The sequence below is a fragment of the Pelecanus crispus genome, chromosome 23 (genome assembly GCF_030463565.1).
Source record: "Pelecanus crispus isolate bPelCri1 chromosome 23, bPelCri1.pri, whole genome shotgun sequence".
In the NCBI taxonomy this organism is placed as follows: Eukaryota; Metazoa; Chordata; class Aves; order Pelecaniformes; family Pelecanidae; genus Pelecanus; species Pelecanus crispus.
In genome coordinates this window covers 1,503,473-1,514,959 of record NC_134665.1, presented here as the reverse complement: position 1 = coordinate 1,514,959, position 11,487 = coordinate 1,503,473, and the positions used below count along the sequence as shown (strand labels likewise).

General features: G+C 46.9%; 1 pseudogene; it reads left to right on the top strand.

Annotated features, from left to right (window-relative positions):
- The first annotated feature begins 283 nt into the window (after positions 1-283).
- LOC142595823 (uncharacterized) lies at positions 284-10,698 on the top strand (annotated as a pseudogene).
- The last annotated feature ends 789 nt before the right edge of the window (positions 10,699-11,487 follow it).

The window sequence follows — 11,487 nt, the reverse complement described above, 5'->3', positions numbered from 1 at the left end:
ATGTAAATATCTAGTGGCAGGGTAAGGCTCACTTTGTAATTAAATCATAAAGCTGCTGCTTTCTAGGATGGTGAGATGATTGCCCAGAAAGCCCATCCAGTGCTCTTGGCAGCCCCTGGGTCCAGATCCCAACCCTGGAACACCCTTCTTCCACACATCCAGGGTCCCTGTGCAGGGATGAGGGAGAGCCCGACCGTACAGGCTCATGACCCCTTCCTAGAAAAGCTTCTGTAGGCTCCAGCACCTGAGCAGAGTGCACTCAAGGCTGCTTTGGTTTTTGAAAATGGACCTGAAGGTGATGCCCACTATGTGCTTAGAGCAGACAGAGGTCGACCTTAGAGAAGACAACTTGTCTGCTGTGGATGCTCTGCTGTTCCAGCACCAGATTTTGCAGGTGGGTTTGCCCCTGCGCTGCCAGTTGCTCTGCTTCCATTGCTGCAACCACCCCACAGGGCATTTGCCACCACCCATGGTCAGTACAGAGATAAAGCACTGGACACATTTCTCCTTCAGCAATATCTGAAGCCAGCTGGATGGCTTTCACCTCTGCAAACTGACTCGACTCCATGCCTTCAGCAGTTTCTTGACTTGTCGTATAGGACTCCGTGCAGCAGCTTTCCACCTCCGATGCTTGCCCACAAGACGACAGGACCCATCAGTGAACTGCTTCTCATTTTCCGGCACTTTATTCTACAGGAATACCTGCTTTTTGTTGTTGGAAAACTAGAAGTTAATTAGTACATTTGAATGCAGATGCTGCATAAAGAGCATCCAATAGGCTATTACAACAGTTTAATCCCAGGTTCATTTCAGCCTGTGTGTCCTAGCAAGCACCGTGTAACGTATGAAGGATTCTCATAGTTTACAGATTCTGGCGGAGGAAGAGTAAGATAACTCTGATAAGCACCTCACATCTGGATTGCACGTTCCTTCATCAATGTGGGCTGTGATCAGTTGAGTCTCACATAAACCCAGAAGTTGCAGTCTTTTTGTGAGTTTAAAGAGAAAGGTTTAGCATATGTACAGTATCTTTTCCATTGCTCGTATGGAAGCTGGTATTACTTCCCCATCAGTTTGGAATTACGTGCCTTGCATTTTGACATCAGAGTTTGAAAGAGACTATTTAATTCTTTCTATTTGTTAACTCTCAACAGTGTTTTTCTTGATGGTGTGAACTGACGTGTTCCAGTCTTTGTGCTAGCGGTTGAATTTCACAGCTCACTCTGCAGGCCCTCCCTTTGAGTGCGCAGTGCAACAATTTTGTTACGAAGGGGTGCAGATGGTTTCGGTGTCTTTCCAGGCAACTCAGTACATGAAGACTTATTACTGTCCAATGTCTCCCTCCTGCAGAATGCCTGTTTCCTTCCACTATATTTTTTACATTGATCTATGATCCATTTTGGAAATTACTTGCAGTTTCTAGTCCTGAGGACCCAGACTCTCTTGTTGCACTTTTAAGATTTGCATTCTAGCAGAAAGCTGAAGGAGTGTATCCAGGACATGTGTTCAAAATAGCCGCCGCTTTGGTATAACAAGAAATGGTGCCCTTGCCTGACGTTCTGGTGATGTGCTCTAGTGAGAGATTCCTGGTCCTGCTTCGTGCCGAGTTGTTGGGAAGCCTGACCTTTTTGGCGTAACAAAGATGCATGTCCAGACATTTGTTTGGCTATGAAAAGATAATGTTCTAAACCCTTTCTTCTTTGTTCTGTAGAGCTGTCCTCTTATATCCTGCTACCTTCTCTGGATTCACAAACCTGAAATGCAGTGTATGGATTTCTGAAAAGAAAAAACCTATTATGCAGGTAACTATCACTCAAATAGCATAAGCGTGTGTGAAGAGATGAAACCTTGTTTGACTTTGGGGTGGTGGTGGGGAAATATGCTTTTAAACATTTGTCTGTGCTTGTTTTTAAAGTGTAAAAAGATGGTTGCTGTATCAAGGAGGTATACGATACATCGTTCTCCCAAGATTCTCCCAATAGCACTGAGGAGATTTGTAAATTTTACAGGTGGAAAGATCGACAAGGTATGATAAAGTCCCTGTGTGGCCATAAGAACATACCTGACTCTTAAAGAGCTAATTCTGCAGAAAACATTTCTCTGCAACTTAAGTTATTAGATGTTGTTTATGAGAACAGGTATTTTTAAGTGAATCAAAAAATATATTCATATAATCCTAGTCTGTGTTTTTAGAAGTGTTTTTCTCAGGCCATTCCATGGAGTATTTCAGGATAATTTTTGAATCTTCTTGGTCTCTCTTTAGAATGTAAAATGTCCTGGATCTTCAAGCATGTCTGTATGTCCCAATCAGCTGGAGAACCACTCATCCATGCTTGATATGCAGTTCTTGTACAGAGGGGTTTCAGCTGTACCACAGGACACTCTCTCTGCTTCATAAAGGCAGCTATCAGCTTGATTTCTAACAGGGTAAAATCTGTGCTGACAAAGAAATTCAAACCTTACTGGTAACCACTGTTTTTAGGGGGAAAGGTTGCATTCTATGTTTTGTCTGATTTGTTTTGCTGTGTTTTGTTCTGTAGTGTTCTAACTGTGATGCCATTTGGAAGCCATGCAGTTCATCTAAAGGAATCATTGTCTCTATTTGCAGGCCAGTAACGGACTTTGGTATGGAATGAACGATGCCTCGGTAGACCTTTCTGATATCAAAGCAGTTCTCAATCAGCAGGCTTCTGTACTTTTTTATATCAGGTAATAACAAATACTAAATGTGTTGAGAATATATTTACTTTCCTGTTACTGATCTTTTTCTTCCTTTCAAGTGTTTTTCTTTCTGTCCTAGGAGGAGATTACTACTTGTATAATTCAGTTCTGTCAAACCTGAAATTGCCCGTGCCGTTATTATCTTTCATTGCTTGGGCTTCAGCTGCTGCGCTTGTGTACATTGCTATAGATTTGCTCTCTGTAGGTGGCTAATTTAGAAAAGAGGAGAAATGAAGGCCATAGATGGTGTAAGGGTGAGTTATGGCTCTGAAAAGGATAGTCATTGTAGGAAGACCATTATCTAATTTTCAGTTTTGGCTAAGTCTTCCGTATATGTCTTGTGTGTCATATGAACTGTTCCTATAAAATTATAGGATGGGGTTTAGTCCAAGAATAGGCTGAAAGAAAAACCCTAAACTAAGATCCCTGCTCTTTTCCCCAGGCACTGTGATTTGACGCTCGGAGAACGTGCTTCTTACTTACCAGCTCCGTCTTACCCCTGTTCATTGCTTGGTCAGCCGTGGGCTAATAGTGAGCAGGCTGCATTTCTGGGAGCACGCCTTTCTCCTCATACGATTAAGGTAATTTGAGGGGGGCAGATAATGGCACCAAATTGATAGTGGGTGTTGGTTTTGATGTGGGGTTTTTTTGTTGTTTTTTTAGCATCTGAGGGGTTTTTTTCCTTCCGCACTGCAGCTTTCTTCACAGCCCTCATGCTACAGCCAGAGTTATTCAAAGAGTGGCTAATCCTAAATTGTGCAGCCGTGCTTCTTCATTACTTTATACTTCCAACTCAGCTTCCTAAAGCACTGAAGACTATGCTCTTGAGACAATTTAAGTAGAAGTTTGGATCATGAATCTAAAGAAAATGGACTTGAGACGTGATGATTCCACTTGCCAAGTCCAACCTGTTAAACCTGAGATTTTCTTTTCTAGAACAAACGGATTGCTTGAAATGGCGAGTTATGTTTGTTGCATCTGGAATTTCTCTCCTGGGATGTATTCGGTGTTCAGGAGCATTATAATGTTCCTAATTGATGTGAAATACCGAGAAAACACGCAGCAGCAAATGTCATCACAACACCTTGTGCTGTTATCCCATTAGAATTTGCAGAGCTGAGCTGACATACGAGAACACGTCACCTTAAGAGAAGTTCCTCTGAGATAATACTTGCTAAGTTTCATAAAGTATATTTGGGGGGGTGAGTGGGGTGATGTGTAAAACGGGGACAGCGCATATAACTCAAGGTGACCTGGTTTAACTTCCAATGTAGAAACATTGCAAACAGTAGTTTTCTACTAAGGAGAGTATTTTTTTCTGTCTGTTAACTTCTATGTTTTAATTGTAGATGCCTATAGCTTTGTTGCCGGTTCCTCAAGGAATAATCTTAGAATCTCTCACATAGAGCCAGTTGAAGAGCTTGTCAGAGGAAATAAGGTAAAATGAGAACACTCTGACTAAAACAAGGTTTCACACAAGATTATCACTGTTTTACCTGTCTCCTAATACTATTGAATAGAAAGATTTAAATCAGCCCAGAGAATTCCACGCTGTACATCTAGTGTTGCAAACCTCAGCACTGAGCATTTATCATGCTGATCTTAAATACAGGCGGATGCCTCCTGGAAAACTTTTGTTTCTTCATAGAATGTTCTTCCATTTTTTCCCCATTGTCTGGAATACTCTTTCTATTCCTCTCTCACCTTTTTCCATCCTAGGCTGTGTGAATGTAAGTTCCCACCACCTGCTCTGCCATTTGGGAGAGAGAGGGAAAGCCATGTCTTTACTTTTTTCTAGTTGTGGGGAGAGCAAATCCAGTGGCTTTGGCTGTTGATGTGATTCAGAGCAGCAAGTGAAGGGAGACAGATGTGTTGGGTGTGGGGTTTTTAATGCAATACTTGCAGAATCAAGAGGAAGAAAACCCACCTTCTCCTGGAGCTGAGGAAGGTGTCATCATTAGGTTTCTAAAGGGAATGTCTTTCAGAGTTTTCCAGTAGCCACCAATTTTTTTACCTAGGGGGATTTTACTCCTAACATTCATCTTTTAGATGGCCTTTTTCAGGTGAAAAACATGTTTTTATCTTGCGTAGTGCCCCTGGGCCTCAGAAATCTTCTGAGAATGACGCTCTTCTAGAAACTGTAGTGATGGAAACACTGTTTGCCCCTGAAGAATCCAGGAAGATTCCTTTCAACTTCAGCTGTGAGGTTGAGAATCTTCTTACTCAAAACCATTACTGAAACCATTTCTACCACAGAAGAAGTTGCTGAAGGGATTATCACAAAAGCTGATAATGTGCATCCCAGTATCAATGGTCAGCACAAAGTCAGGAAAAAATCCTTGGACACTGAAGGGGAATTCCTTGGGCGGTGTGAGTCTGAAGACAGTAGAGACAAAGACAAAGAAAGAAGATCAAAAGAACCTGAACGAATTTCAAAAGAAAATCCTTTGTACATGCAAGGGTCTCCTGAGAGCAAAGAGAAATCAGAGCAAACTTCCTCCATAAAGTCTGACAGTGAATGTATTTCTAACAAACTTGCATCTCTAGATATTAGAGATAAATGCCAAGATGCAAAGGACATTTCTAATAGCTATGTAGAGGTACCACCTGTTAATGACTCTTCTATTACAAAGCTGGATAACGTTTTGGTGAGTCCATTTTCTAGAGAAAATGAGGGACTGCGAGTAATATGAGTAATAAAAAATGGGAAGGAGATAAACATAGGAAAAAAAGATAAGAAAAAAATACACAACTCTCAAAAAATGGACAAGAACCACGACGGCAAGAAAAGAGAAAACTCAGACACTGAAGAGAGGGAGAAGGAGAAGCAAACCAGAAGCAGAGCAGATGATCATTCCCACAAGAGGAGGTACTCTCGCAGTGTGGAAAGAAAGAAGCAGAATTGTCATAAGCAGGACTATCGCAAGGAAAGCAAGTACAGCTCTTCCCATAACGAAAGAAACAGTCCAAATAATGTCAGAAGCTCTGGAAAATATTCTCGTTCTAGATCCCGAAGCAGAGAAGGAACAGAACAAGACAGGAATAGGTATTATCGTTGCAAAGGAGAGAGGACTTGGAGCAGAGAAAGATAGTATCAAGATGAACCACGGAGATGGGGCAAATGCAGACACTACAATGATTATTATTCCTCTCATGGAATAGAGATGGTAGAGAGAGAAAGTCCTCTCAGTGCGATAACGACTTTGACAAATGGAGTCAGGCTTACAACAACAGGTCGCATAAGGATTAGCATTGCGAAAGCAGGTGGCCTCACAACGCCCTCTCTAGAGAGGAAGATGTGCATCACTTCAGCAGGCACAGAGCAAACTTACATCATTGTTCAGTACCTCAGCAGCAATCTGAAAAATATTCTTGTGAAAGGCATGCACTTCCTCCTGTGTCAGCTCGTTCACATTTTGAGGACCTTTCCTGGGAAAATGAAAAACTAAGAAATGGCAAAAGAAAAGACACCCACACAGAAGGAAGCGGAAATGAAATAGAAAAGAAATGCTGCAAGATAGGTGTCCAAGGAATGAAAAAAATACAAGAAGGTCAAGAAGAAAAAGAAGTCGAAAGATAAACATTGAGAGAAGGAGTGCAAGTAAGCAAGCTTTCTGGCATGATCAGTAATTTTTTGCTCAGTCTTTTCTGGGTGTTTCTCATGTCTGCCTGTTTTTCATTGTTCCTAAGTTATTTCTATAGCATAATCTGTCTGGGGATCACATCATTAGGTTGGTCAAGTGAAGACAAGAAAGATATTGCTGAACTGTGTTAGAACACTGGATCTGGACGCCGTAGTGATAATCACATCTGACTTCTCTTTTGTTCCTGCATTTACAGCCAAGTTCAGTGTCAGCACAACTCCTAGCTAAGCCTAGCTAAGAGAAGGTTTTCCCTAGTTTTGCATAATCTCTTAGCCCTGGAATGTTTTGGATTAGTGTGGTGAAACCTAATTTGTGACCCTGAGTAGATGGACTGGGCTTTGCATCCTGGGTTTAAGTTGTGAGGAAAAGAGAACTGGGAAAGTTGTGTCATTCTCAGCTTGTTTTTTTGTGTCTTACAGCCTTGTGGGACACAGCTGGACAGGAGAGGTTCCCGAGCACGCACGCATCCTATTACCATCAGGCTCCTGCTTGTCTTATGGTAAGGGTAGCGTCTGAGCTGTGATCTGGTGGAACTTTGACTGATAACAGTCCCAGCAGACACTTGGCCCATATGTTACTTTTTATGGTTACGCTGCCTTCTATTTCTTGTCTCTTCCCGTGGTTTAAAAAACTTTGCTACGCTGTTCTTTCTTCCCTCGCCAGATAAAACCAGTGTAGTTGGGTATGTTTAGCTGTCTCCTGTCTTTCCTGATAGCACTCTTACTATATTCCGCGGCTTTGCTGTCTTCTAAATTGCCTTCCTTTTGTCACTGTGTTTCCAGTAAGGTGGTACGTACAGCGGAATTGTACGTGGTTATTTAGAAGCAGTCCTGTCAGAGGTGATGTGAGGGAAGAGGGCATTCCTTTCTTGTTCTGTGATGTGACTATTGCATGATGTAGTACAACCCTGTTCTGACATGTTCTGCAGGGGTGCTACATGAGACATTCTTCTCTGGTCCTCTGCCCTTTCTGCTTTCCTATACTTTGCGCTTCCCATTTCTTAGCTCAGATGAGTCTTGTTTCCTGACTCCTAACCCGCTTAGGGTCTCGGTTTAGGGCATGATTGATCTCACCTAATAGAAGCCTTTCGTACAGGATGTGCCAAGCCCGCCTTGAATCCACCGATTGCACGGGCTGTATGGGAAGTGCGAGGCAAACGGACTTGGTGTTGGTAGCCCCACTGTCAACAGAAGCTCTGCCTAGATGAATCCTGCTCTTAGTGTTCTTGTGTGAGCAGACGCTGCTCCGAGAGAGTGCTGGGCCTTGCCTTCATTTGTTGTATTGCACCCAGAGTAGTAAATGATCAGCCCACAGCTCTTAACACAGGCCCAGCCTGCAGAAGAGTGGCTGCAGCTTCCTGCAAAGAGGTGGGGAGTGGCTGCCTGGGCAGTGCTCGCTGGCGAGCGTTTGGAGTGTGAACGACGTCAGCTGTGGCTTCTGTGAGCAAAGGCGGATCAGCTGGAGTCATCCTCCTGTGCTGGCACACAGGCTGCCTCTCTATCAAAACTGAGCCGTCACTGCTGTGTCAGCACATCCTGTAAGCATGCAGGAGATTTGTTCCAAAGCTGAAAGGAAGCCTCTGGCCTGCTGAGGCTGGGGTAGCTGGACCCGACTGCCTGTTAAAGATATCCAGCAGTTGAGTCCTGTGTAGACTGTGAGCGTGCCCTTGCCTCACAGGCAGGTAGGTGCCATGGCATAAGGGCCGTGGGGAGTTCTGGTTAAAAAGGCCAAAGTGGAGGGAGAGGCATGGCTGTACTGGCAATGGTGTCCAGGTCACGTGGACACACAGCAAAAATCGTAGGGCTGTGCCTGGGAAACATTCCTGGTTGCCGCACAGCAAGTGAACTGACATGTTCTAAGCCGCAAAGCATTATTCGTTTAGAACATACCAGAATCCCTCTGTAATTTAGTCAAGCACTGTGGATAAAGCAACAAGAAGTCTTGTCTTTTTGTGTCTTCTTGTCAACGCTTTGCTGCTGCTGTTGCTTTTCAAACCCTAGGGGAGGACTCTCCTGGCCTTGCCCTCCAGTGAGGAGGCCTTGCCAGCTAAATCAGGCTCTGGTCTCCATCTGCTCCACCACTCCTGCATATGTTGGCATTCTGCCTGCAGTGGTGTCTTACTGACCGCTGCTCCTTTTTCTTTTTCTCCTTATATTTTTGCCCCCAGCGGCTATGGAGGGGACCCAGAAAAGCTTCCACTTTGCCTGGAAGTTCAGTTTGCCCTTTGACTTTGTGTCTGCTGCAGATGGCACCAAGGTAGTGAAGGTAGAACCTGGCTGTTTGGCTCAGCATCCATGAGACCCCTCTGCAGCGCAAGGACATGGAGGCTGCTGTAGGCACAGAGAGCAGAAAATGGCCCAGGACATCTGTTGGGCTACTTGTGAGGTTCTGGTAGCTGTAGGGAGTTGCAGAGGTTTGGTTTTTTTTCCCTTTCCTTGGGATGTGGGAACCGTTTCCTTGTGTTACAGAAAGGCAGTGCCCCTCACTTGGGGTGACAAGCATTCTCCTTCTCATCAGCCCCTCAGTGATGCTATCCAGCTGGCAGTTGCTTCCAACCAGAATTCAGGAGATTTCATGGACGAGGTCGTGGGAGAACTGGAGGTCAGAAAGGCTCTACTCACTGTGCTCCTCCTAAGTGACGAGCAGCGCTGCTCCTTTTTCTCCTCCGGGACACCAGAGCCTGTGGCAAAGGGTGAAGGGCATGGGCGAGGGGCATGGGGGGGCCACACTGCAGCCATCCCGGGGAATGGGGAGAGGGTCTGGAGCCACGCATGGGCTTCATCCCCATTGGGATGAGCAGAAATGGGGGGTGTGGGCAGGGAGGGGATGCCAGAGGGCTGGTGAAGTCACAGGGTTCCATTTGCAGTAATGTGGGTGTTGCTGGGTGCTGCGTGAGCAGAGCAGCCTCTGCCAGGGTGCGGGCAGCAGGCTTTGCCTCTGCGGGAGTGCGGGCAGCGGGAGGAGGCAGAATGGCCAAGAAGCAGGCAGCGTCAGGCTCTCCGCAGAGGAGGAGGAAGGCAAGGGTGCGCAGGCAGGGCTGGGGCGGGGGGTTTGGCAGCAGCAGAGAGGTTTGGGTGTCTGCCTGCACGTGGCGGCAGCCCCCCGGTCGGTGGCGGTGGGGTGGGCACGGGGGGGGCACGCTCCGGGGCCCGGCGCCTGTTGAAGAGCCAGTCCTGTGCCCCAGTGTCCCCAGTGTTCCCCCAGGGCCTGCCCAGTGCCTCCCAGTATGTCCCCGGGACCTGCCCGGTGGGTGCCAGTGTGTGCCCAGGCCTGCCCAATACAGTGCCGGTGCCTGCCCAGTATGCCCCAGTGTGACACGAGGGCCAGCCCAGTGGGTGCCCAGGGCCTGTCCAGTAGGTCCCTGCGTGTCCCCAGAAGGTGCCCAGTGCGTCCCAGTGCATCCCAGCACCAAGGGCAAGCGTGCAGGCGCTGGGCCCCGCCGCACAGTGCCCTCCCCTCGCTCTTCTCTTGGTGGATCCCGCTGTCCGTCCCTCCACTGTCCCTTCCGAGCGGAGCCCCAGCAGTCCCTGTCGCCCCTCCCAGGGCGTGCGGCCCCCGCCACTCTCTCCCGCCCCACTGTCCCCGCAGGGCTTGGGGTTCCCCCGCCGCCCCGTCCCCTGGGTGTCCAGGGCCTCCGTCAGCTCCCGCCGGGCCCCCCTCGCGGCCTCTTCCCCCAGTGCCCCCGCTCTCCTCAGATCCCCCATTCCTCTGAGATCTCCCCCATCCACGTTCTCCTCGGGCCCCTCCCGGCATCCTCCCCCTCTCCCCTGGTACCGTGTCGGGGTCCCCCGCCATCTGGGCCCACTCCAACTCCCCCCCGACCTGATCCCCCCCAATTCCCCTCCCGCATCCCGCTGTCCCTCACTGCCACTGCCTCTCCCCCCGAGCAGCCCGCGGACGGGAACCCCCGGGTGTCCAGGGGTGATGTCACCCAGAAGCGGATCTCGGTGGAGCACACGTACCAGAAGAAGACGCAGCTGGAGCACATCCTGCTCCATCCCGACACCTACATCGGCTCCGTGGAGCTGGTGCCCCAGGTGCGGGGGGCCCGGGGCAAGGGAGGGTTGTGGGGCTAAGCCGCCTGAACTCCTGGGTGCAGGTGAGGAGTCATTAACGTCTGTTTATAAGGGACAAAACATCTGCTTTACAAACTGATGGCCCAGAAGAGGAGGTGTACCGGGGACCTGATGTGTTTCTTGCCTTCTTATTTTAGCAGGTGTGGGTTTTTGATGAGGACGTGGGCCTGAACTGCCGAGCTGTGACCTTTGTGCCTGGCTTATACAAAATCTTTGATGAGATTCTAGGGAAGGGGAGCTACTTGTTGAGCCAATGATTGACAAGTTACTAATGGGTGCTGAATGTCTAAGAAACTGGAACTAAATGCAAGAACTTACCAAGTGTGCTTTTACCTAGTTGTGTTGTTGACCAAGGGATGTCTGTTGCATGATTGGATGGATGGTGTTCGCAGAGTACGTTGTTTGTTGATTGTGCTTGGAAATATTGGATACTGATATCCTTCCATTAGTGCTACTTAACAGTAAGCCATTCATGGGAGCTATGGCTTGACTGAGCTATCGCATGCTGTATCGTTTCTGACTTACCCAAACAGGTATTCTTTCATTAAACATACCACATAAACCCAACGTGATTAGATGCAAATACAAATGGTAGTTTAAGCCATTTGAACAAGCCCTACCAGTCTAATTTTCCCTCAAACCCGAGGACATGTTATAAACCCAAGTGGATTAAACCTTTCCTCTCAGCATGCCATAGTGTCTCAATTTCTTCTTTTATGTTAGTACGGCAGTATGAACAGGAATTATTCATGCACGTTTGTTAAAATAAACCTAAACACTGGTGCTCACAGCATCTCCCAGCCTTTGTAAAGTACAGTTAGCTGCATATTGGTGACAATCATCTTCTATAATTGACGTCTTTAGGAATTTCCTGTCATTGTTGTTTTCAATGGGCAGGGCACTTTTCACCCATTGAGGCTTTCCTTAAGGAACATTTTAATTTTTCTTCCATTTTTAAATTGTCTCTCCAGAAGATATTTAATGCTGGATTAGAACAGCCTGAGTTAAGGCACTGTGGCTTCTTAGGCAGTTTGCAATGATCCATT